General features: G+C 46.6%; 1 long non-coding RNA gene across 1 annotated transcript; it reads right to left on the bottom strand.

The window, feature by feature from the left end:
• Positions 1-243: 243 nt before the first annotated feature.
• LOC138680902 (uncharacterized) lies at positions 244-2,563 on the bottom strand. The gene is made up of 3 exons (XR_011321828.1): positions 2,505-2,563; positions 2,251-2,325; positions 244-303 (listed from the first exon to the last, which is right to left on the bottom strand). It is a non-coding gene; the product is annotated as an uncharacterized lncRNA (long non-coding RNA).
• Between the last annotated feature and the right edge of the window lie 22,108 nt (positions 2,564-24,671).

Raw genomic sequence — 24,671 nt, forward strand, 5'->3', positions numbered from 1 at the left:
ATGTTTTTGGGAAATCTCTGTTCATAGCCTTTCATGCTTGGTGAGATGTTGACCAAAGCTGTTGGTAAGCTAAAACCAGACCGGAACAGTATGGAAATAAAGGAAGTTGTTTTTCCCTTCTTCAAAATAATGGGATTTCGGTGAAGAGAACACAAGATATTACATCAAATCCACAGATTCATATTAAAAAGTAAATATTAATGGGCTGGAGACTAAAAAATAACTAATTCTGATACCTACTTACATGAAGTACAGGTCGTTCTGATCTAATTCCTCAGTGTTCTCCAGACTTGGACCTTCCTTCTACAAAAATGAGAAAATACAAATTATTTTTCATTTTACATGTAATATACATGTTACTAGATTGTGGCCCGATTCTAACGCATCGGGTATTCTAGAATATGCATGTCCCCGTAGTATATGGACAATGATGATTCCAGAATTCGCGGCAGACTGTGCCCGTCGCTGATTGGTCGAGGCAACCTTTATGACATCATCGTCGCCATGGCAACCATTATGACATCTACGTCGATACTGTGCCCATCGCTGATTGGTCGAGGCCTGGCGACCTCGACGAATCAGAGACACGGGATGTCTACGTCCTTTATGACATCATCGTCGCTGTGCCCATCACTGATTGGTCGAGGCCTGGTGGCCTCGACCAATCAGGGACGCGGGATTTCTACGTCGATACTGCCGGGCTCTGCACACAGTTCTCTGCTGACACACTCCGGGCTCGGGCTCTACACACAGTCTCTGCTGACACATTCCGGGCTCTGCACACAGCGCTCTGCTGACACACTCCGGGCTCTGCACACAGCGCTCTGCTGACACACGCCGGGCTCTGCACACAGTTCTCTGCTGACACACGCCAGGCTCTGCACACAGGGCTCTGCTGACACACTCCGGGCTCTGCACACAGCGCTCTGCTGACACACGCCGGGCTCTGTACACAGTGCTCTGCTGACACACGCCAGGCTCTGCACACAGCGCTCTGCTGACACACTCCGGGCTCTGCACACAGTGCTCTGCTGACACATCCCGGGCTCTGCACACAGTCTCTGCTGACACATCCCGGGCTCTGCACACAGTGCTCTGCTGACACATGCCGGGCTCTGCACACAGGGCTCTGCTGACACATTCCGGGCTCTGCACACAGGGCTCTGCTGACACACTCCGGGCTCTGCACACAGTGCTCTGCTGAAACACGCCGGGCTCTGCACCCAGGGCTCTGCTGACAGATTCCGGGCTCTGCACACAGGGCTCTGCTAACACACGCCGGCTCTGCACACAGGGCTCTGCTGACACATTCTGGGCTCTGCACACAGTCTCTGCTGACAGACGCCGGGCTCTGCACACAGCGCTCTGCTGACACATCCCGGGCTCTGCACACAGGGCTCTGCTGACACACTCCGGGATCTGCACACAGTGTCTGCTGACACACTCCGGGCTCTGCACACAGTGTCTGCTGACACACTCCGGGCTCTGCACACAGGCCGGCTTCTATGTGATTGTGATGTGTTAGGTGTCGGCACCACGTGATCTGACTGCAGGGGGCGCTGTTGCGCTGTCCACACCTCCCCGGTCTTCAGGAACTCAATGCAGCCTGAGGCGAAGTGACCACCTGCCTCGCTATAGGTGCGCCCTTGAGTGTCACCATAGTAACAGGTTCAGCCACGCCTTTTTCTTTGTGATTGGCTGACTCTTCCTAGGTCACCTAACGCATGCTCGCTTTGAATGTTAATCTCCTAGCAACAGGACGCCGCGCTCCCCGATAGTTTACAGCATTACCATAGCGACTGAGCCTGACTGAAGCGTCCGGTCGCCATGTCCGCCGCTCAGGTGCTAGATTGTGGCCCGATTCTAACGCATCGGGTATTCTAGAATATGCATGTCCCCGTAGTATTTGGACAATGATGATTCCAGAATTCGCGGCAGATTGTGCCTGTCGCTGATTGGTCGAGGCAACCTTTATGACATCATCGTCGCCATGGCGACCATTATGACATCTACGTCGATACTGTGCCCGTCGCTGAATCAGAAACGTGGGATTTCTACGTCCTTTATGACATCATCGTCGCTGTACCCGTTGCTGATTGGTCGAGGCCTGGCGGCCAATCAGAGAGGCGGGATTTCCAGGACAGACAGACAGACAGAAAGACAGACAGACAGACAGAAAGACAGACAGACGGAAAAACCCTTAGACAATTATATATATAGATAGGACAAAGAGAATGAGAGATGACTTACCATCTGGTGTTTTGGGGATATCCGTGCTCATAGCTCTTCATGTTTGATGAGATGGTGACCAAAGCTGATGGTAAACTAAAGAGCAACCAGAACAGTAAAAAGATTAGGTGATTTTTTTTCCAATCTTCAAAATGATGCAGATTTCTTTGAAGAAATTATGACAAAATATTACCCCACATCAATTGACTCCTAGTAAAAAAAAAGTTACTAATCAGCTGGAAAATAAAAGAAAGCAAATTCTAATATCTACTTACATGCACGATACAAGTCATTCTGATCTCCTAGGTGTTCTCCAGACATAGACCTTTCCTCTACAAAAAAAGTGAAAACAATTAATTTTATGTTATATGTTATATTCATACTAGCTATTGAACCCTTTCTACGCCCGGGTGGCGAGCATTTATATTGGTATATGGTCTCCATCCTGGTATGTGCTGCTTCCATCCTGCGCCCTAATCTTGTCATGTGCTGTGACCATCTTGCGCCCCCTTCCTGTCATGTGCAGCCCCCATCCTGCGCCCCCTTCCTGTCATGTGCCTCATCCTGTTTTGTGCGCCTCCATCTTGTCATGTGCTACTCTCTTCCTGTGCCCTCATTCTGTCATGTGCTCCCATCCTGCACCCCAATCCTGTCATGTGCTCCCATCCTGCGCCCCAATCCTGTCATGTGGTGCTATGTCCAAACTCTTATTCAGGGTCAGCAGCACATGAAAGGATGGGGGTGCAAGATGGGAGCAGCACATGACAGAATGGGGGCGCAGGATGGGAGCAGCACATGACAGGATGGGCATGCAGGATGGGACCAGCACATGACAAGATGGGGGCTCAGGATGGGAGCAGCACATGACAGAATGGGGAGCGCAGGATGGGAGCAGCACATGACAAGATGGGGGTGCAGGATGGGAGCACCACATGACAGGATGGGGACGCAGAATTGGAGTAGCACATACCAGGATGGGGGCAGCACATACCAGAATGGGGGCGCAGGATGGTAAATGTGTAAATTGTGTAAATGGTATGGTCCATTTTCTCCTATTATCCCTTTTGAATATTAACCCCTTAATGACCATGGGATTTTTCATTTTTCCGTGTTCGTTTTTCACTCCCCTCCTTCCCAGAGCTATAACTTTTTTATTTTTCCGTCAATTTGGCCATGTGAGGGCTTATTTCTTGCGGGACGAGTTGTACTTTTGAACGACATGATTGGTTTTAGCATGTCGTGTACTAGAAAACGGGAAAAAAATTCCAAGTGCGGTGAAATTGCAAAAAAAGTGCAGTCCCACACTTGTTTTTTGTTTGGCTTTTTTGCTAGGTTCACTAAATGCTAAAACTGACTTGACATTATGATTCTCCAGGTCAGTACGAGTTCGTAGACACCTAACATGACTAGGTTATTTTTTATCTAAGTGGTGAAAAAAAATTCCAAACTTTGCTAAAAAAAAAAATTGCGCCATTTTCTGATACTCGTAGCGTCTCCATTTTTCGTGATCTGGGGTCGGTTGAGGGCTTATTTTTTGCGTGCCGAGATGACATTTTTAATTATAGCATTTCGGTGCAGATACGTTCTTTTTATCGCCCGTTATTGCATTTTAGTGCAATGTCGCGGCGACCAAAAAAACGTAATTCTGGTGTTTCGAATTTTTTTCCCGCTACGCTGTTTAGCGATCAGGTTAATGCTTTTTTTTAATTGATAGTTCAGGCGATTCTGAGCGCGGCGATACCAAATATGTGTAGATTTGATATTTTTTTTATGGATTTGATTGGGGTGAAAGGGGGGTGATCTAAACTTTTATATTTTTTTTACATTTTTTTCAACTTTTTTTTTTCACTTTTGCCATGCTTCAATAGCCTCCATGGGAGGCTAGAAGCAGGCACAACTGCTGATCGCTGCTATGTAGCAGAAATGGAGGTGTGCTGTGAGCGCCGACCACAGGGTGGCGCTCACAGCCACCGGCGATCAGTAACCATAGAGGTCTCAAGGACCTCTATGGTTACAATGGAGACGCATCGCCGACCCCCGATCATGTGACGGGGGTCGGCGATGACGTCATTTCCGGCCGGAAGCGGTAGTTAAATGCCGCTGTCTGCGTTTGACAGCGGCATTTAACTAGTTAATAGGTGCGGGCAGATCGCGATTCTGCCCGCGCCTATTACGGGCACATGTCAGCTGTTCGAAACTGCTGACATGTCCCGGCTTTGGTGCGGGCTCACCGCGGAGCCCTGCATCAAAGCGGGGCTTCTGACCTCGGACGTACTATCCCGTTCAAGGTCAGATAGGGGTTAAAAACTTGAGGTTCCATTCCATTGACTCAGCCCAATGTTATACAGTTCTGTTAAACATGCTCACTACACCTCGAGGTATCGGCGTACTCAGTAGAAATTGCACAACAAATTATATGGTCCATTTTCTCTTGTTACCCTTGTGAAAATGAATAATTTGGGACTAAGGCAACATGTTTATGGGAATAATGTGTTACTTTATTTTCACAGGTCAACACTATAAAATTTTGTGATGTAACTGCAGGTTCAAGTTGCTCACCGCACCTCTAGATAAGTTCCTTGAGGGTATAGATTAAAAAATGGGGTCACTTGCGGGAGCTTTCCACTGATTAGTCACATCTTGGGCTCTGCAAAATGCTGCATGGCATCCACTATCTATTCCAACCAATTTTGCGCTTTAAAGGTTTAAGGGATCTCGTTCCCTTCCGAGTCCTGCTGTGCACCCAAACAATAGTTTTCCATCACATATGGGGTATCCCCGTACTCAGAAAAAAACTGCACAACAAATTGTATGCTCCATTTTCTCCTGTTACCCCTTTGAAAATGTAAAATTTGGATCTAAATCAATATTTTGGTGGGAAAAAGTAAAATGTTATTTTATTTTTTTCCTTCCACATTGCTTTAATTCTGGTGAAGCCCCTGAAAGGTTAATAAACTTCTTGAATGTGGTTATGAGCACATGGGGGGGGGGGGGGGGGAAGGGGGTGCAGTTTTTAAAATAGTGTCACTTTTTTGGTTATATTGGCCATCAAAGTCACTTCCAAATTTGGTCCCTAAAAAAACGATTTTTACCTGCTGAATGGAATCACCAGAGGATCGAGGTCTCAGGTAAAAAAACAGTTTACAGTTGTTTTTAAAACTCAAAAATTTAGACCTGTCACCAGAAAACAAATCAGGAGTAGGAATCTTCGGTTCTAAAGCAGGAGTTTGAACAATATAATCAGAAATACCTTGCACCCTAGCAGCAAGCTGGTCTGCACGAGAAGCTAATTTTTGAACATTCATGCTTGCACCAGGCTCCTCAGTCACCCAGATATTAAGAGGGAAGAGAACACAAAACAGACTGGAGAAAAAAAATGACTCAAGAGCTTCCTTCCCTTCTTCTGAGATGCATTTAAGGGTACCGTCACACAGTGGCATTTTGATCGCTATGACGGCACGATTTGTGACGTTCCAGCGATTTCGCTGTGTCTGACACGCTCCTGCGATCAGGGACCCCGCTGAGAATCGTACGTCGTAGCAGATCGTTTGAAACTTTCTTTCGTCGTCTAGTGTCCCGCTGTGGCGGCATGATCGCATGGTGTAATAAAGGTGTGCACGATATTGTATACGATGTGCGCATAGTAACCAACGGCTTCTACATCGCACATACGTCATGAAATTATCGCTCCAGCGTCGTACATTGCAAAGTGTGACAGCAGTCTACGACGCTGGAGCGATATTGTTACGATGCTGGAGCGTCACGGATCGTGCCGTCGTAGCGATCAAAATGCCACTGTGTGACGGTACCCTAACTCATTGTTGGCCAGTTGTACTGTTATGATCCGGTGACCTTGGAGCTGCATGAGAACTTTCACTGGAGAATGTGGCCACTATACTGACCGCAAACCTGAACTTAACACAGCAACTAGAAGTATATTAGTGTAAATATTGGCGGTGAGTCGGAGAGGAAAAAACATACACAGGCAGAAAAAACAGGATTTAGCACAGGAGGCCACTCTAGCTGGATAGGACAGGATAGGACAGAGTTCTGTGCGGTCAGTATAAAACCCTTCAAAAATCCACAGCAGAATATACAAAAAACTTCCTACATCTAACTAAAGATGTAGGAGCGTATATCTGCAACTCCAGTGAAACCAACCAGACTGAGAAAACACAGACACAGTCTAATCTGGACAAAAGACAAACAAACGAACAGTACTGAAAATAAGCACACTGCATGTGTGCCACAGGAAATGAAACAGACACTTATCTTTGCTGAACTGGCAGATAAGCAGGAGAGGCCAGGCAGAGATCCAAAACTTCCAAAGAAACATTGACAACTGGCAAGGGCTAAAGGATCCTGCACACCTAAATATCCCAGTCAGAATTGTAATTATCCGATACACCTGGCAAGGACTGCGAGTCAGAGACAACTGCATTCCCACCAACAACCACTGGAGGGAACCCAAGAGCAGAATTCAAAACAGCCAAGTATATGCTGGAGCATTATATGGGGCCCCAAATATACTGGAGCATTATATGGGAACCTTTTATGGACCTGGTGGTTAGGAGCACCCGGCACGACCTGATAGTTAAACTGACACAGGACAAGCTCTGGGATGTGGGAGCTCTGCTGACCGCAACCCCTAATCCTATCACACACACTAGAAATAGCCAAGGAGCGTTCCTGACTCTCCCTAGATGCCTCTTCACAACCTAAGAGCTAGCTAGCCCTAGAGAAAGAAAATAAAGCCTACCTTGCCTCAGAGAAATTCCCCAAAGGTAAAGCAAGCCCCCACATATATTGACTGTGAGTTAAGATGAAGTCACAAACACAGAAATGAAACAGATTTTAGCAAAGGGAGGCCAGACTTACTAAACAGACAGAGGATAGGAAAGGTATCTTTGCGGTCAGCACAAAAAACTACAAAAGACCACGCAGAGTGTGCAAAAAGACCTTCGCACCGACTAACGGTGCAGAGATGCCACTCTGCATTCCAGAGCTTCCAGCTAGCAAGGCAAAATCATGATATCCAGCTGGACAAGAAAACAATGAACAAATAATAATATCAGGGACTTAGCTTCTGCTGGAGCAGACAGGTAACCAGAAAGATCCAAGAGCGAACTGAACCAATGCAGGAACATTGACAGCTGGCATGGAGTAACGATCTGAGTGGAGTTAAATAGAGCAGCCAACCAAAGGATAAACCACGTCACCTGTGCAAGGAACCTCAGAAGCAGCAGCTCCACTCACAGCCACCAGAGGGAGTCCATAGACAGAACTCGCCGAAGTACCATTCACGACCACAGGAGGGAGTTCGACAACAGAATTCACAACAGTACCCCCCCCTTGAGGAGGGGTCACCGAACCCTCACCAGAGCCCCCAGGCCGATCAGGATGAGCCAAATGAAAGGCACGAACTAGATAGGCAGCATGAACATCAGAGGCAAAAACCCAGGAATTATCTTCCTGACCATAACCCTTCCACTTGACCAGGTACTGGAGTTTCCGTCTCGAAACACGAGAATCCAAAATCTTCTCCACCACATACTCCAACTCCCCCTCGACCAACACCGGGGCAGGAGGATCAACGGAGGGAACCATAGGCGCCACGTATCTCCGCAACAACGACCTATGGAACACATTATGGATGGCAAAAGAAGCTGGAAGGTCCAAACGAAATGACACAGGATTAAGAACTTCAGAAATCTTATATGGCCCAATGAAACAAGGCTTAAACTTAGGAGAGGAAACCTTCATAGGAACATGACGAGATGACAACAAAACCAAATCCCCAACACGAAGTCGGGGACCAACACAGCGCCGGCGGTTGGCGAACCGTTGAGCCTTCTCCTGGGACAATGTCAAATTGTCCACCGACATGAGTCCAAATCTGCTGCAACCTGTCCACCACAGTATCCACACCAGGACAGTCCGTAGGCTCAACCTGCCCTGAAGAGAAACGAGGATGAAAACCAGAATTACAGAAAAACGGTGAAACCAAAGTAGCCGAGCTGGCCCGATTATAAAGGGCGAACTCAGCCAAAGGCAAGAAGGACACCCAATCATCCTGATCAGCAGAAACAAAGCATCTCAGATATGTTTCCAAAGTCTGATTAGTTCGTTCGGTTTGGCCATTAGTCTGAGGATGGAAAGCCGAAGAAACAGACAAATCAATGCCCATCTTAGCACAAAAGGACCGCCAAAACCTCGAAACAAACTGGGAACCTCTGTCCGAGACGATGTTCTCCGGAATGCCATGCAAACGAACCACATGCTGGAAAAAAATGGCACCAAATCAGAGGAGGAAGGCAATTTAGACAAGGGTACCAAATGGACCATCATAGAGAAGCGATCACAAACCACCCAAATGACCGACATCCTTTGAGAAACAGGGAGATCAGAAATAAAATCCATGGAAATATGCGTCCAGGGCCTCTTCGGGACCGGCAAGGGCAAAAGCAACCCACTGGCACGAGAGCAGCAGGGCTTAGCCCGAGCACAAGTCCCACAGGACTGCACAAAAGAACGCACATCCCGTGACAAAGAAGGCCACCAAAAGGATCTAGCCACCAAATCTCTGGTACCAAAGATTCCAGGATGACCAGCCAACACCGAACAATGAACCTCAGAGATAACTCTACTAGTCAATCTATCAGGGACAAACAGTTTCTCTGTTGGACAACGGTCAGGTCTATCAGCCTGAAACTTCTGCAGCACGCGCCACAAATCAGGGGAGATGGCAGACAAAATTACCCCCTCTTTAAGAATACCCACCGGCTCCGGAACACCCGGAGAGTCAGGCACAAAACTCCTTGACAGGGCATCAGCCTTCACATTCTTAGATCCCGGAAGGTATGAAACCACAAAATCAAAACGGGAGAAAAAGAGCGACCATCGAGCCTGTCTAGGATTCAAGCGTTTGGCAGACTCGAGATAAGTCAAATTCTTGTGATCCGTCAAGACTACCACGCGATGTTTAGCTCCTTCAAGCCAATGTCGCCACTCCTCGAATGCCCACTTCATGGCCAACAACTCTCGATTGCCAACATCATAATTGCGCTCAGCAGGCGAGAATTTTTTAGAAAAGAAGGCACATGGTTTCATCACCGAACCATCAGAACTTCTTTGCGACAAAACAGCCCCTGCTCCAATCTCAGAAGCATCAACCTCGACCTGAAACAGGAGCGAAACATCTGGCTGGCACAACACAGGGGCAGAAGAAAAACGACGCTTCAACTCCTGAAAAGCTTCTAGAGCCGCAGAGGACCAATTGACCACATCAGCACCTTTCTTGGTCAAATCAGTCAACGGTTTAGCAATACTAGAAAAATTAGCGATGAAGCGACGGTAAAAATTAGCAAAGCCCAGGAACTTTTGCAGACTCTTCACAGATGTCGGCTGAGTCCAATCATAAATGGCGTGAACTTTAACAGGGTCCATCTCGATAGTAGAAGGGGAAAAAATGAAACCCAAAAATGAAACCCTCTGAACTCCAAAGAGACACTTGGACCCCTTCACAAACAAGGAATTCGCACGAAGGACCTGGAACACCATTCTGACCTGCCTCACATGAGACTCCCAATCATCCGAAAAGACCAAAATGTCATCCAAATATACAATCATGAATCTATCCAGGTACTCTCGGAAGATGTCATGCATAAAGGACTGAAACACAGATGGAGCATTAGAAAGCCCGAATGGCATAACCAGGTACTCAAAATGGCCCTCGGGCGTATTAAATGCTGTTTTCCATTCATCGCCCTGTTTAATTCGCACAAGATTATACGCCCCTCGAAGATCTATCTTGGTGAACCAACTAGCCCCCTTAATCCGAGCAAACAAATCAGACAGCAGCGGCAAAGGATACTGAAACTTGACTGTGATCTTATTAAGAAGGCGCTAATCAATACAAGGTCTCAAAGAGCCATCCTTCTTGGCCACAAAAAAGAACCCTGCTCCCAATGGTGACGACGACGGGCGAATATGACCCTTCTCCAAGGACTCCTTTATAACTCCACATAGCGGCGTTCTCTGGCACAGATAAATTAAACAGTCGGCCCTTAGGAAACTTACTGCCAGGAATCAAATTAATAGCACAATCGCAATCCCTATGAGTAGGTAGGGCACCAGATTTGGGCTCTTCAAATACATCCCGGTAATCTGATAAAACCTCAGGGACTTCGGAAGAAGTGGAAGGTGAAATTGACAACAATGGAACATCACCATGTACCCCCTGACAACCCCAGCCGGACACAGACATAGATTTCCAATCCAACACTGGATTATGGACCTGTAGCCATGGCAACCCCAAAACGACCATATCATGCAGATTATGCAACACCAAAAAGCGAATATCCTCCTGATGTGCAGGAGCCATGCACATGGTCAATTGAGTCCAGTACTGAGGCTTATTCTTGGCCAAAGGCGTAGCATCAATTCCTCTCAATGGAATAGGATACTGTAAGGGCTCCAAGAAAAAACCACAGCGCCTGGCAAACTCCAAGTCCATCAAATTCAGGGCAGCGCCTGAATCCACAAATGCCATAACAGAATAGGACGACAGAGAGCAAATCAGAGTAACGGACAAAAGAAATTTAGACTGTACCGTACCAATGGTGGCAGACCTAGCGAACCGCTTAGTGCGCTTAGGACAATCGGAGATAGCATGAGTGGATTCACCACAGTAAAAACACAGCCCATTCCGACGTCTGTGTTCTTGCCGTTCAGCTCTGGTCAAAGTCCTATCACACTGCAAAGGCTCAGGCCTATGCTCAGAGAATACCGCCAAATGGTGCACAGCTTTGCTCTCACGCAAGCGCCGATCGATCTGATTGGCCAAGGACATAGACTCATTCAGACCAGCAGGCGTGGGAAATCCCACCATGACATCCTTAAGGGCTTCAGAATGACCCTTTCTAAAAATTGCCGCCAGGGCACATTCATTCCACTGAGTAAGCACAGACCACTTTCTAAACTTCTGACAGTACACCTCCGCTTCATCCTGACCCTGACACAAAGCCAGCAAGATTTTCTCTGCCTGATCCACTGAATTTGGTTCATCATAAAGCAATCCAAGCGCCAGAAAAAACGCATCAACATCACGCAATGCAGGATCTCCTGGCGCAAGGGAACATGCCCAGTCTTGAGGGTCACCACGCAACAAAGAAATAATGATTTTTATTTGTTGGACGGGGTCACCAGAGGAGCGGGGTTTCAAAGCTAGAAACAGTTTACAATTATTTTTGAAATTCAAGAACCTAGATCTATCCCCAGAAAACAAATCAGGAATAGGAATTCTAGGCTCTAACATCGGATTCTGAACCACAAAATCTTGAATGTTTTGTACCCTTGCAGTGAGACGATCCACACAAGAGGACAGACCTTGAATGTCCATATCTACACCTGTGTCCTGAACCACCCAAAGGTTTAGGGGAAAAGAAAGACAAAACACAGTGCAAAGAAAAAAAAATGGTCTCAGAACTTCTCTTATCCCTCTATTGAGATGCATTAATACTTTGGGCCAGCTGTACTGTTATGGACCTGGTGGTTAGGAGCACCCGGCACGACCTGATAGTTAAACTGACACAGGACAAGCTCTGGGATGTGGGAGCTCTGCTGACCGCAACTCCTAATCCTATCACACACACTAGAAATAGCCGAGGAGTGTTCCTGACTCTCCCTAGACGCCTCTTCACAGCCTAAGAGCTAGCTAGCCCTAGAGAAAGAAAATAAAGCCTACCTTGCCTCAGAGAAATTCCCCAAAGGTAAAGCAAGCCCCCACATATATTGACTGTGAGTTAAGATGAAGTCACAAACACAGAAATGAAACAGATTTTAGCAAAGGGAGGCCAGACTTACTAAACAGACAGAGGATAGGAAAGGTATCTTTGCGGTCAGCACAAAAAACTACAAAAGACCACGCAGAGTGTGCAAAAAGACCTCCGCACCGACTAACGGTGCGGAGATGCTACTCTGCATTCCAGAGCTTCCAGCTAGCAAGGCAAAATCATGATATCCAGCTGGACAAGAAAACAATGAACAAATAATAATATCAGGGACTTAGCTTCTGCTGGAGCAGACAGGTAACCAGAAAGATCCAAGAGCGAACTGAACCAATGCAGGAACATTGACAGCTGGCATGGAGTAACGATCTGAGTGGAGTTAAATAGAGCAGCCAACCAAAGGATAAACCACGTCACCTGTGCAAGGAACCTCAGAAGCAGCAGCTCCACTCACAGCCACCAGACGGAGTCCATAGACAGAACTCGCCGAAGTACCATTCACGACCACAAGAGGGAGTTCGACAACAGAATTCACAACAGGGACCAACATATTCTAGAACATTATATGGGGACCATTTTTTATGGAGCATTATATGGGTCCCGGCATATAATGGAGCATTATATATGGCCCATCATATACTGGAGCATTATATTGGGCCCAGCATATACTTGACCATTATATGGAGCCCATTATATACCGGAGCATTATATGGGGCCCAGTTTATGCTGGACCATTATATGGAGCTCAGTATATACTGGAGTATTATATGGGGCCCATCATATACTGGACCATTATATGGAGCCAATTATATACTGGACCATTATATGGAGCAAATTGTATACTGTAGCATTATATGATGCCCAGCATATATTGGAGCATTATATGGAGCCCAGTATACAGTACAGACCAAAAGTTTGGACACACCTTCTCATTTAAAGATTTTTCTGTATTTTCATGACTATGAAAATTGTACATTCACACTGAAGGCATCAAAACTATGAATTAACACATGTGTAATTATATACTTAACAAAAAAAATGTGGAACAACTGGAATTATGTCCTATATCCTAGGTTCTTCAAAGTAGCCACCTTTTGCTTTGATGACTGCTTTGCAGACTCTTGGCATTCTCTTGATGAGCTTCAAGAGGTAGTCACTGGGAATGGTTTTCACTTCACAGGTGTGCCCTGTCAGGTTTAATAAGTGGGATTTCTTGTCTTATAAATGGGGTTGGGGCCATCAGTTGCGTTGTGCAGAAGTCTGGTGTATACACAGCTGATAGTCCTACTGAATAGACTGTTAGAATTTGTATTATGGCAAGAAAAAAGCAGCTAAGTAAAGAAAAACGAGTGGCCATCATTACTTTAAGAAATGAAGGTAAGTCAGTCCGAAAAATTGGGAAAACTTTGAAAGTGTCCCCAAGTGCAGTGGCAAAAACCATCAAGCACTACAAAGAAACTGGCTCACATGAGGAGCGCCCCAGGAAAGGAAGACCAAGAGTCACCTCTGCTTCTGAGGATAAGTTTATCCGAGTCACCAGCTTCAAAAATCGCAGGTTAACAGCAGCTCAGATTAGAGACCAGGTCAATGCCACACAGAGTTCTAGCAGCAGACACATCTCTACAACAACTGTTAAGATGAGACTTTGTGCAGCAGGCCTTCATGGTAAAATAGCTGCTAGGAAACCACTGTTAAGGAAAGACAACAAGCAGAAGAGACTTGTTTGGGCTAAAGAACACAAGGAATGGACATTAGACCAGTGGAAATCTGTGCTTTGGACTGATCAGTCCAAATTTGAGATCTTTGGTTCCAACCACTGTGTCTTTGTGCGATGCAGAAAAGGTGAACGGATGGACTCTACATGCCTGGTTCCTTCCGTGAAGCATGGAAGAGGAGGTGTGATGGTGTGGGGGTGCTTTGCTGGTGACACTGTTGGGGATTTATTAAAAATTGAAGGCATACTGAACCAGCATGGCTACCACAGCATCATGAAGCGGCATGCTATTCCATCCTGTTTGCGTTTAGATGGACCATCATTTATTTTTCAACAGGATAATGACCCCAAACACACCTCCAGGCTGTGTAAGGGCTATTTGACCAAGAAAGAGAGTGATGGGGTGCTACGCCAGATGACCTGGCCTCCACAGTCACCAGACCTGAATCCAATCGAGATGGTTTGGGGTGAGCTGGATCGCAGAGTGAAGGCAAGAGATCCAACAAATACTAAGCATATCTGGGAACTCCTTCAAGATTATTGGAAGACCATTCCCGGTGACTACCTTTTGAAGCTCATCAAGAAAATGCCAAGAGCATGCAAAGCAGTCATCAAAGCAAAAGGTGCCTACTTTGAAGAACCAAGAATATATGTAACACCTGCACTGGGAACTGTTAGGGCAGCTACTGGTATACTGGGATTTACAGACACTAAGAAGAGCTTTGCAGCTGCTGTTATACCAGGACCTACAGACATTAGCAGATTTTCCTCTGAGCTGCAGTGGACTACAATTCCCAAGGACCCCTGGACTACAATTCCCAGGGATCCTTGTTTGAGTCAGATGACACAGCTTGGATTGGAGGAGGAGGGACTTGGAGGCAGGAGCTGGGGAGAAAGTGAAACTAAGAATACACAGGAAGAAAAGAGCGTGGTATCTTGTTGGGAGAGACGGAGCACGGGGGACTTGCCTGGCCCCATGCTGCAGGGTTGCTGTCCTCCCGGATATACTCGTGTTGCTGGAGAGAGTGCGACTTTGTGTTACCCTCTGGAACAAGTTGCATCAAAAACTTGGAGATTTCTGCCTGCACTCCCACCGTATAAAGGACTGAATCCGGCCGCCCCAGCTGGTGTCCAGAGAACCATCCGACCGTTAGAGACGTGCCGTGAGTGACTTTCTGAGACTTGTGGTCCTACGAGCGTTACTTACAGTGAGTACATTACAGCTCAGACTATTGCCAGTTATATTCGTCTAAGTGCACTAACTGTTTTAATTTGCGCGCCTGCATCCGCGGCAACTGGGCCCCAACGTTTGGACTGAGTTAAACTAGAAGAAACAAACAAAAAACCCTACTACGTTATACTTGCAGGGTTGAAGTAGAATTAGAGTGAGATGTGTATATGACCTTGACAGAGCACAGTTATTTGTATTTCATGTTATTCTTTTAAATCCATCTAATTTATGCTGCATAGCAATTAACCTGTTAAACTGTTTTACTCCTGATCCCTGTGAGTGTGTACTGAGAGTGGCAGGGGTTTCCCGAATCAGCCCCTGGCAGAAGATAATAGCCCTTCTGCAGTCCCAGAGAGAGAACTCCAATCAAGATTCGGGTGGAGGCACTGCGCCCTGGAGAGGTGAGACCCCCCATAACACCCAGTGTACCGTGGTAGCCCTAAAGGGGTGTTACATATAAAACATAATTTCAGTTGTTTCACACTTTTTTGTTAAGTATATAATTCCACATGTGTTAAGTCAGAGTTTTGATGCCTTCAATGTGAATGTACAATTTTTATAGTCATGAAAATACAGAAAAATCTTGAAATGAGAAGGTGTGTCCAAACTTTTGGTCTGTACTGTATACTGGAGAATTATATGTGGCCCATCATATACTGGACCATTATATGGAGCCCAGTATATACTGGAGCATTATATGGGGCCCAGCATATTCTGGAGCATTATATAGAGACTAGTATATACTGGAGTATTATATGGGGACCAAAGTGATAGAAATATTTATATCATGTAGATCTCACTTGCATGTATACTCCTCTATAATCATATATACTCTTATAAACGCAAATATATCTATATACACTATAATCAATTGCTTAAAATGGCTTACATAAACTGATATAAGCCAGACAGACTGTTCGGTGATTTCCATCCAAGCGGAAGAACTCCAGATGTCTTAAGTGCTGATGAGATGTCTCAACTTTGTCCTAGATGCAGAGATACATTTTAGTTGCTTAATCAGCAATCATATGTGCATTAATCACAATATTCCATATATATTCAGAACCAATAACAGAGGAGCTAGACAATATGTTAATTAACTAACCACCCCTAACCACTCCTTTCTATATGCAATTATAAAACTATGTATCAGGAAATAAAGGAAACTATGTATCAGGAAATAAGGAAATAAAATTGATGGAATGCTTTTCTGTCACAATGATGTACAGACTCATTCTTGATGAGCGCTCAAAATACTCAGTCTTATTGGGAACGGCCGCAGCACACATGGGATAGATTTATCCAACCCAAATTTCCATATCAAATGGCCCCCAACTGCGAGGCGTGGACAAAACACATGGGACCCTGCTGACCGGAGAAACAGAGGTGTTGGCCACGGCCTTGGTTCACGGGATCAGAGACTGCGCAGCTCCATAATTAAGGTAAGAAAATGTTATCATCTTACCTGAAAGTCCCCTGTGCCCAGTCCGGGTCTATACCTCTTGCCGGTCAGGTGTGGTCACCACCGCATTCCCAGGTGTAAAAAGTACAAAGCCTGTATCCAAACCCTGGGATCAAGGTGTCTGCTGTGTGCCGTGTATGTGTTCTGTGTTTGTGTAAGATCCGGGAGACAGTTGGATGGAACAGTGGCTGTTTTGCTTGTGGTTGCTGGGTAACAGACCGCAGGAGGTCAAATCGCTCGATAAGTTATTGCAGGATTCCCGTGCATAGGAGGAACAGGCAGTTCTGGGGCAGGTGGCTCCATATCCAGGCACACGGGTAGTGATAAATTAGAGGGCTACTGCAGATTCCCGTAGTGCTGGCTATCCAGTTAGGTAGACTGGACCGGGGTGGTAGATATCCCGCCTGTTGTGTTTCTCACTCAGGCGGCCCGGGCACAGGTGTGCCCAGTGCGATTGGCAGTAGTCTGTTCCCAGCGCAACCTGCACGTGTCACAATAATTAAATGGGTATCTCCCGGACGTCTGTATATGTTTCTGTTTGTGTCACGTAGGCTGCTTTAAGAGCATATAATTGTATAGAGAAGTTTTTTTTTCTCTTCCTCTTTTTCCTTCCTTTTCCTGCTAGTAGAGATATATCCATTGTAAATCACACTGTCAAATCTGTTTTTTTTTTCCTTTTTGCTAAGTTTCCTGTTTTTGCATATATCTCGCTATGGTATAGCATTTATTTGAAGAGGTGAAACTAGATCATTTTTGATGTGACATACGTGATTTTTTTGGTAACATTTGATACAGCAGCATAAGAAAAGGGGAAGTGTGTGTGTCTAACTGTGTTTGAGCGCAGACAGTTTAGGGGGAAAAAAAAGAGAGAGAAGCCGTTATAAATTTTTACTCTTCTTAAAATTTTCCTTCTGTCTTTTTTCATTTTAAAGTTATTTTTAGTTTTTTTTAGTTTCCAAAAGTTTTCCATTCTATCTCTTTGGTTCTTTTTTTAAAAAAGGAAAAATCTTTCTGAAGTTTTTTTGCTGTTTTTTTTCCTTTTTTGTTTGTTTTTCATTTTTATTTTTGCAAGGGGGAATAAAGTGGCCGAGCAACAGGATAGCCTTTTGCTTCCTGATGAGAAAACGGCCCCCCAGTATGTGAAGAATTTTAGAAGGTATAAAGTATGTGAAATCCATAAGAATGGCAGACTTCAAGCTGCGGAATGGCATGACATAGAAAGGAAAATAAGGGAAGTTAGCTGATGTTACATTGCTGAATGCTGATACATGGTATACAGTAGCAGCAGAGCTTACATCGTTTAGGTGGTACAGAGAGATATGTGAGCAAACCAGGAAGTGATTTTTATGTATATAAAATGGGGAAAGGTATTAAGCCATCAGCGCCTCTCCATGCTCTCACCAGATTCCATTGTATAGGGAGTTTTTGCACAGTATGTGGTGCGCCCCGCCCAACCTTTGTACATGGAGATGGCGATGTTGCTGTGACCATGCAGTCTCAGGCTGCATCTGCCATCAAAGAAGAAGGAATTTTCTATTTTTTTGTCTTTCTCCTCCATCTTTCTCCTCTCTATCCTCCTTTTTCTCTGTCACTCTTTCTCTCCTCCTTCTCCTCTCTCACTCTTTTCCTCTCCCTCTCTATCTCCTCTACACATCTACTCCTCCTTCTTCTCCACACCTCTTTCCTCCTTCACTCACCCTCCTTCTCCCCTCCTTCTTCACTCCCCCACCACACCTATCTCCTCCTGCTCTTCCTTCTCCACACCCATCTCCACACCTCTCTTCTCCTCCTTCTCTCTCTCCTCCACACCTCCCATCTTCTCCTCCCGCTGTTCCTCACTCCTCACCTCCTCCTCCTCCTATACTCTTTTTCATCAACCCCTCCTCCTTCTTCCTCTTCTTCTGTGTTGCCAGCTGGGCCAACGCCCAATCCAAACAATGTGGTGCTTACAGCACAAGGCACCCCTTCTATGTTTCCAATACAGCCCAGCCTCTGACAGTCATGGTATTGGGGGAGGAAGGTGGAGATCCCCCAGTAGAAGGCACCCCCCAAGATACAGACACATCAGGCAGCAGACAGCTCAGCCCTGGGTGCAGAGGGGAGGACTCACCATCTGTTGATAATGTACAACTTCAGCAACGGTCAGAGCTGCCTACATTCACATCAACATAGAGCTATAAGCCTAGTCCACCACAGCTTCAGCAAGGGGGAAGACATCCTCACACAAAAAGGCAGCTTCTAAGTCCAAAATCAGCCAGTGTATGACCCCAGCACACGCTATCACAACTATTCCTCTGATGAAGATGAGGAGGGAACATCATACATGCTGTCCAGTACTAGGAAAAGAAACCCAGAGGCGCCAAGAATGCAGGGGCAGATAGAGGCACCACCATTACACTATGTGCACTTCAAGTCAGGTGACAATCTTTCAGACCCAGGGATGTATCCCATGCCATTTTACTGAAGAATGTAGCAGAACCAGCGAACATATATAGCCACCTGGAATGATCTCTGGGCCATAAATGGAACTAAAAAGCAGGTGATGCAGAATTATATGTACACGCTTGGGAGTCAGGGCCACAGCTAATTGAACAGCTCAGAGAGTGGGCCAAAGGCAGATTGGCAGGACAAGCCCTCAGCTTACATGACATGAGCCAAGACAAGACAGAGTCTGTAAAGAAGTTTCATGGCAGAGTAATGCAAGTATTCCAAGACTTGGGCTTCACCATTCATGACCAGATACACACGCAAATGTTGGCACAGGCCTTTGTGCATGGACTGAGACAGCCAATCAGGAAAACACTGATAGTGGCTAGGCCCGAGAACAGGTCAATAGCAGTGGACTGACCCAGCAAAACGGGTTATGTGCACCTGGGAGACTGTTTATTGCCAATTGTCGCCAAAACTGCTGCCATTATAGCGCCACAAAGAGCGCGAAGAAGGAAACGGGTGCCGTGCTGCTGAGAACGCCGGAACGGGAGCCAGAGGTGAAGACGCTGCAAAGTGTCGAGCGACACGCCGGAAGAACCACTGCAGACTCCGGAGAGGAGACACCGACCTCAACAAGGTTAGCAAAGGGGAGAAGCTATGTCAAAGCAGGGGGAAGAAGTGATGGCAGATGCAGCCGCAGCCCCTGTAATGCCCCAAGACCTTGGGTTGGATGCAGCCGCCGGTCTCATGGCACCCCCGGGCCTCGCCACGGACGCACCTGCAGGCCCCATCTTACCACCGCAGCTTCAATCAGCAGGCCGGACCCCGCTGCCGCTACAGTGCCCATCATGCCGTTGTCCACAGTAGCCAAAGGGATTGAGTCCCAACCAGGAGTGCAGAAGATGGCCCCTCTCATGGTGACCACTGACGTGGAAGCGCAACCACCCTACAAAGACAGAAGAAGGGTCAAGTGTTGCAACTGTGGCAAGTTTGGCCATTCCCGGAACAAGTGCAGAGCACCCATGCAACCCAAGAGTTGGTCCAGAGAAACAGGTCAAGCAAGAAGTACAGAAGGCAGTGAAGTACCCCGTACATAGGACAGGGGCAAGCAAGCCAGGTCCGCAAGACACTACGCTCCTTGTTGTGAAAGGTAATTCAGTACCACAATGGACATAGAGGTCAGAACACATACAGTGACCTAACAATAACCCAAAAACATAGAACGAGCTCTGAGACGTGGGAACTCTGCTGACCGCAATCCCTACTCCTCTCCAACCACACTAGAGGCAGCCGTGGATTGCGCCTAACGCTCCCTATGCAACTCGGCACAGCCTGAGAAACTAGCTAACCTGAAGATAGAAAATAAGCCTACCTTGCCTCAGAGAAATACCCCAAAGGAAAAGGCAGCCCCCACATATAATGACTGTGAGTTAAGACGAAAAGACAAACGTAGAGATGAAATAGATTTAGCAAAGTGAGGCCCGACTTTCTGAACAGAGCGAGGATAGGAAAGGTAACTTTGCGGTCAACACAAAACCCTACAAAAACCACGCAAAGGGGGCAAAAGACCCTCCGTACCGAACTAACGGCACGGAGGTACACCCTCTGCGTCCCAGAGCTTCCAGCAAGCAGGAAAAACAAATAGACAAGCTGGAAAGAAAAAAACAGCAAACAAAATAGCAAAGAGGAACTTAGCTATGCAGAGCAGCAGGTCACAGGAACGATCCAGGAGGAAACAGGTCCAATAGTAGAACATTGACTGGAGGCCAGGATCAAAGCACTAGGTGGAGTTAAATAGAGCAGCACCGAACGACTTCACCACATCATCTGAGGAAGGAAACTCAGAAGCCGCAGTACCACTTTCCTCCACCAACGGAAGCTCACAGAGAGAATCAGCCGAAGTACCACTTGTGACCACAGGAGGGAGCTCTGCCACAGAATTCACAACAGTACCCCCCCCTTGAGGAGGGGTCACCGAACCCTCACCAGAGCCCCCAGGATGACCAGGATGAGCCATATGAAAGGCACGAACAAGATCGGGAGCATGGACATCAGAGGCAAAGACCCAGGAATTATCTTCCTGAGTATAACCCTTCCACTTAACCAAATACTGGAGTTTCCGTCTTGAAACACGAGAATCCAAAATCTTCTCCACAATATACTCCAACTCCCCCTCCACCAAAACCGGGGCAGGAGGATCAACAGATGGAACCATAGGTGCCACGTATCTCCGCAACAATGACCTATGGAATACGTTATGTATGGAAAAAGAATCTGGAAGGCTCAGACGAAAAGACACAGGATTAAGAACCTCAGAAATCCTATACAGACCAATGAAACGAGGTTTAAACTTAGGAGAGGAAACCTTCATAGGAATATGACGAGAAGATAACCAAACCAAATCCCCAACACGAAGTCGGGGACCCACACAGCGTCTGCGATTAGCGAAACGTTGAGCCTTCTCCTGGGACAAGGTCAAATTGTCCACTACATGAGTCCAAATCTGCTGCAACCTGTCCACCACAGTATCCACACCAGGACAGTCCGAAGACTCAACCTGCCCTGAAGAGAAACGAGGATGGAACCCAGAGTTGCAGAAAAACGGCGAAACCGAGCTGGCCCGATTATTAAGGGCGAACTCAGCCAAAGGCAAAAAGGACACCCAGTCATCCTGATCAGCAGAAACAAAGCATCTCAGATATGTTTCCAAGGTCTGATTGGTTCGTTCGGTCTGGCCATTAGTCTGAGGATGGAAAGCCGAGGAAAAAGACAAGTCAATGCCCATCCTACCACAAAAGGCTCGCCAAAACCTCGAAACAAACTGGGAACCTCTGTCAGAAACTATATTCTCCGGAATGCCATGTAAACGAACCACATGCTGGAAGAACAATGGCACCAAATCAGAGGAGGAAGGTAATTTAGACAAGGGTACCAAATGGACCATCTTAGAGAAGCGATCACAGACCACCCAAATGACTGACATCCTTTGAGAGACGGGAAGATCTGAAATAAAATCCATAGAGATATGTGTCCAAGGCCTCTTTGGGACCGGCAAGGGCAAAAGCAACCCACTGGCACGAGAACAGCAGGGCTTAGCCCGAGCACAAATCCCACAGGACTGCACAAAAGTACGCACATCCCGCAACAGAGATGGCCACCAAAAGGATCTAGCCACTAACTCTCTGGTACCAAAGATTCCAGGATGACCAGCCAACACCGAAAAATGAACCTCAGAGATAACTTTATTCGTCCACCTATCAGGGACAAACAGTTTCTCCGCTGGGCAACGATCAGGTTTATTAGCCTGAAATTTTTGCAGCACCCGCCACAAATCAGGGGAGATGGCAGACACAATTACTCCCTCTTTGAGGATACCCGCCGGCTCAGATAAACCCGGAGAGTCGGGCACAAAACTCCTAGACAGAGCATCCGCCTTCACATTTTTAGAGCCCGGAAGGTACGAAATCACAAAGTCAAAACGGGCAAAAAACAGCAACCAACGAGCCTGTCTAGGACTCAACCGCTTGGCAGACTCGAGATAAGTCAACTTCTTATGATCAGTCAAGACCACCACGCGATGCTTAGCTCCTTCAAGCCAATGACGCCACTCCTCGAATGCCCACTTCATGGCCAGCAACTCTCGATTGCCCACATCATAATTTCGCTCAGCAGGCGAAAACTTCCTGGAAAAGAAGGCGCATGGTTTCATCACCGAGCAATCAGAACTTCTCTGCGACAAAACAGCCCCTGCTCCAATCTCAGAAGCATCAACCTCGACCTGGAACGGAAGCGAAACATCTGGTTGACACAACACAGGGGCAGAAGAAAAACGACGCTTCAACTCTTGAAAAGCTTCCAAAGCAGCAGAAGACCAATTGACCACATCAGCACCCTTCTTGGTCAAATCGGTCAATGGTTTAGCAATGCTAGAAAAATTGCAGATGAAGCGACGATAAAAATTAGCAAAGCCCAGGAACTTTTGCAGACTTTTCAGAGATGTCGGCTGAGTCCAATCATGGATGGCTTGGACCTTAAAGGGACACTGTCACCTGAATTTGGAGGGAACAATCTTCAGCCATGGAGGCGGGGTTTTTGGGTTTTTGATTCACCCTTTCCTTACCCGCTGGCTGCATGCTGGCTGCAATATTGGATTGAAGTTCATTCTCTGTCCTCCGTAGTACATGCCTGCACAAGGCAAGATTTCCTTGCGCAGGCGTGTACTATGGAGGACAGAGAATGAACTTCAATCCAATATTGCAGCCAGCATGCAGCCAGCGGGTAAGGAAAGGGTGAATCAAAAACCAAAAAACCCCGCCTCCATGGCTGAAGATTGTTCCCTCCAAATTCAGTGACAGTGTCCCTTTAACAGGGTCCATCTCGATAGTAGAAGGGGAAAAGATGAACCCCAAAAATGAAACCTTCTGAACACCAAAGAGACATTTTGATCCCTTCACAAACAAAGAATTAGCACACAGGACCTGAAACATCGTTCTGACCTGCTTCACATGAGACTCCCAATCATCCGAGAAGATCAAAATGTCATCCAAGTACACAATCAGGAATTTATCCAGGTACTCTCGGAAGATGTCATGCATAAAGGACTGAAACACTGATGGAGCATTGGCAAGTCCGAATGGCATTACTAGATACTCAAAATGGCCCTCGGGCATATTAAATGCAGTTTTCCATTCATCGCCTCGCTTAATACGCACAAGATTATACGCACCACGAAGATCTATCTTGGTGAACCAACTAGCCCCCTTAATCCGAGCAAACAAATCAGATAACAACGGCAAGGGGTACTGAAATTTAACCGTGATCTTATTTAGAAGGCGGTAATCTATACAAGGTCTCAGTGAACCATCCTTCTTGGCTACAAAAAAGAACCCTGCTCCTAATGGCGACGATGACGGGCGAATATGCCCCTTCTCCAAGGACTCCTTCACATAACTCCACATAGCGGCGTGCTCAGGCACAGATAAATTAAACAGTCGACCTTTTGGGAATTTACTACCAGGAATCAAATTGATAGCACAATCACAATCTCTATGCGGAGGTAGGGTATCGGACTTGGGCTCATCAAATACATCCCGGTAATCAGACAAGAACTCTGGAACCTCAGAAGGGGTGGATGACGAAATAGTCAGAAATGGGACATCACCATGTACCCCCTGACAACCCCAGCTGGACACAGACATGGATTTCCAATCTAATACTGGATTATGGACTTGTAGCCATGGCAACCCCAACACGACCACATCATGCAGATTATGCAACACCAGAAAGCGAATAACCTCCTGATGTGCAGGAGCCATGCACATGGTCAGCTGGGTCCAGTACTGAGGCTTATTCTTGGCCAAAGGCGTAGCATCAATTCCTCTCAATGGAATAGGACACTGCAAGGGCTCCAAGAAAAACCCACAACGCCTAGCATACTCCAAGTCCATCAAATTCAGGGCAGCGCCTGAATCCACAAATGCCATGACAGAATACGATGACAAAGAGCAGATCAAGGTAACGGACAGAAGAAATTTTGACTATACCGTACCAATGGTGGCAGACCTAGCGAACTGCTTAGTGCGCTTAGGACAATCAGAGATAGCATGAGTGGAATCACCACAATAGAAACATAGCCCATTCAGACGTCTGTGTTCTTGCCGTTCAACTCTGGTTAAAGTCCTATCGCACTGCATAGGCTCAGGTTTAAGCTCAGGTAATACCGCCAAATGGTGCACAGATTTACGCTCACGCAAGCGTCGACCGATCTGAATGGCCAAAGACATAGACTCATTCAGACCAGCAGGCATAGGAAATCCC

This window comes from Ranitomeya imitator, chromosome 5, assembly GCF_032444005.1.
Source record: "Ranitomeya imitator isolate aRanImi1 chromosome 5, aRanImi1.pri, whole genome shotgun sequence".
In the NCBI taxonomy this organism is placed as follows: Eukaryota; Metazoa; Chordata; class Amphibia; order Anura; family Dendrobatidae; genus Ranitomeya; species Ranitomeya imitator.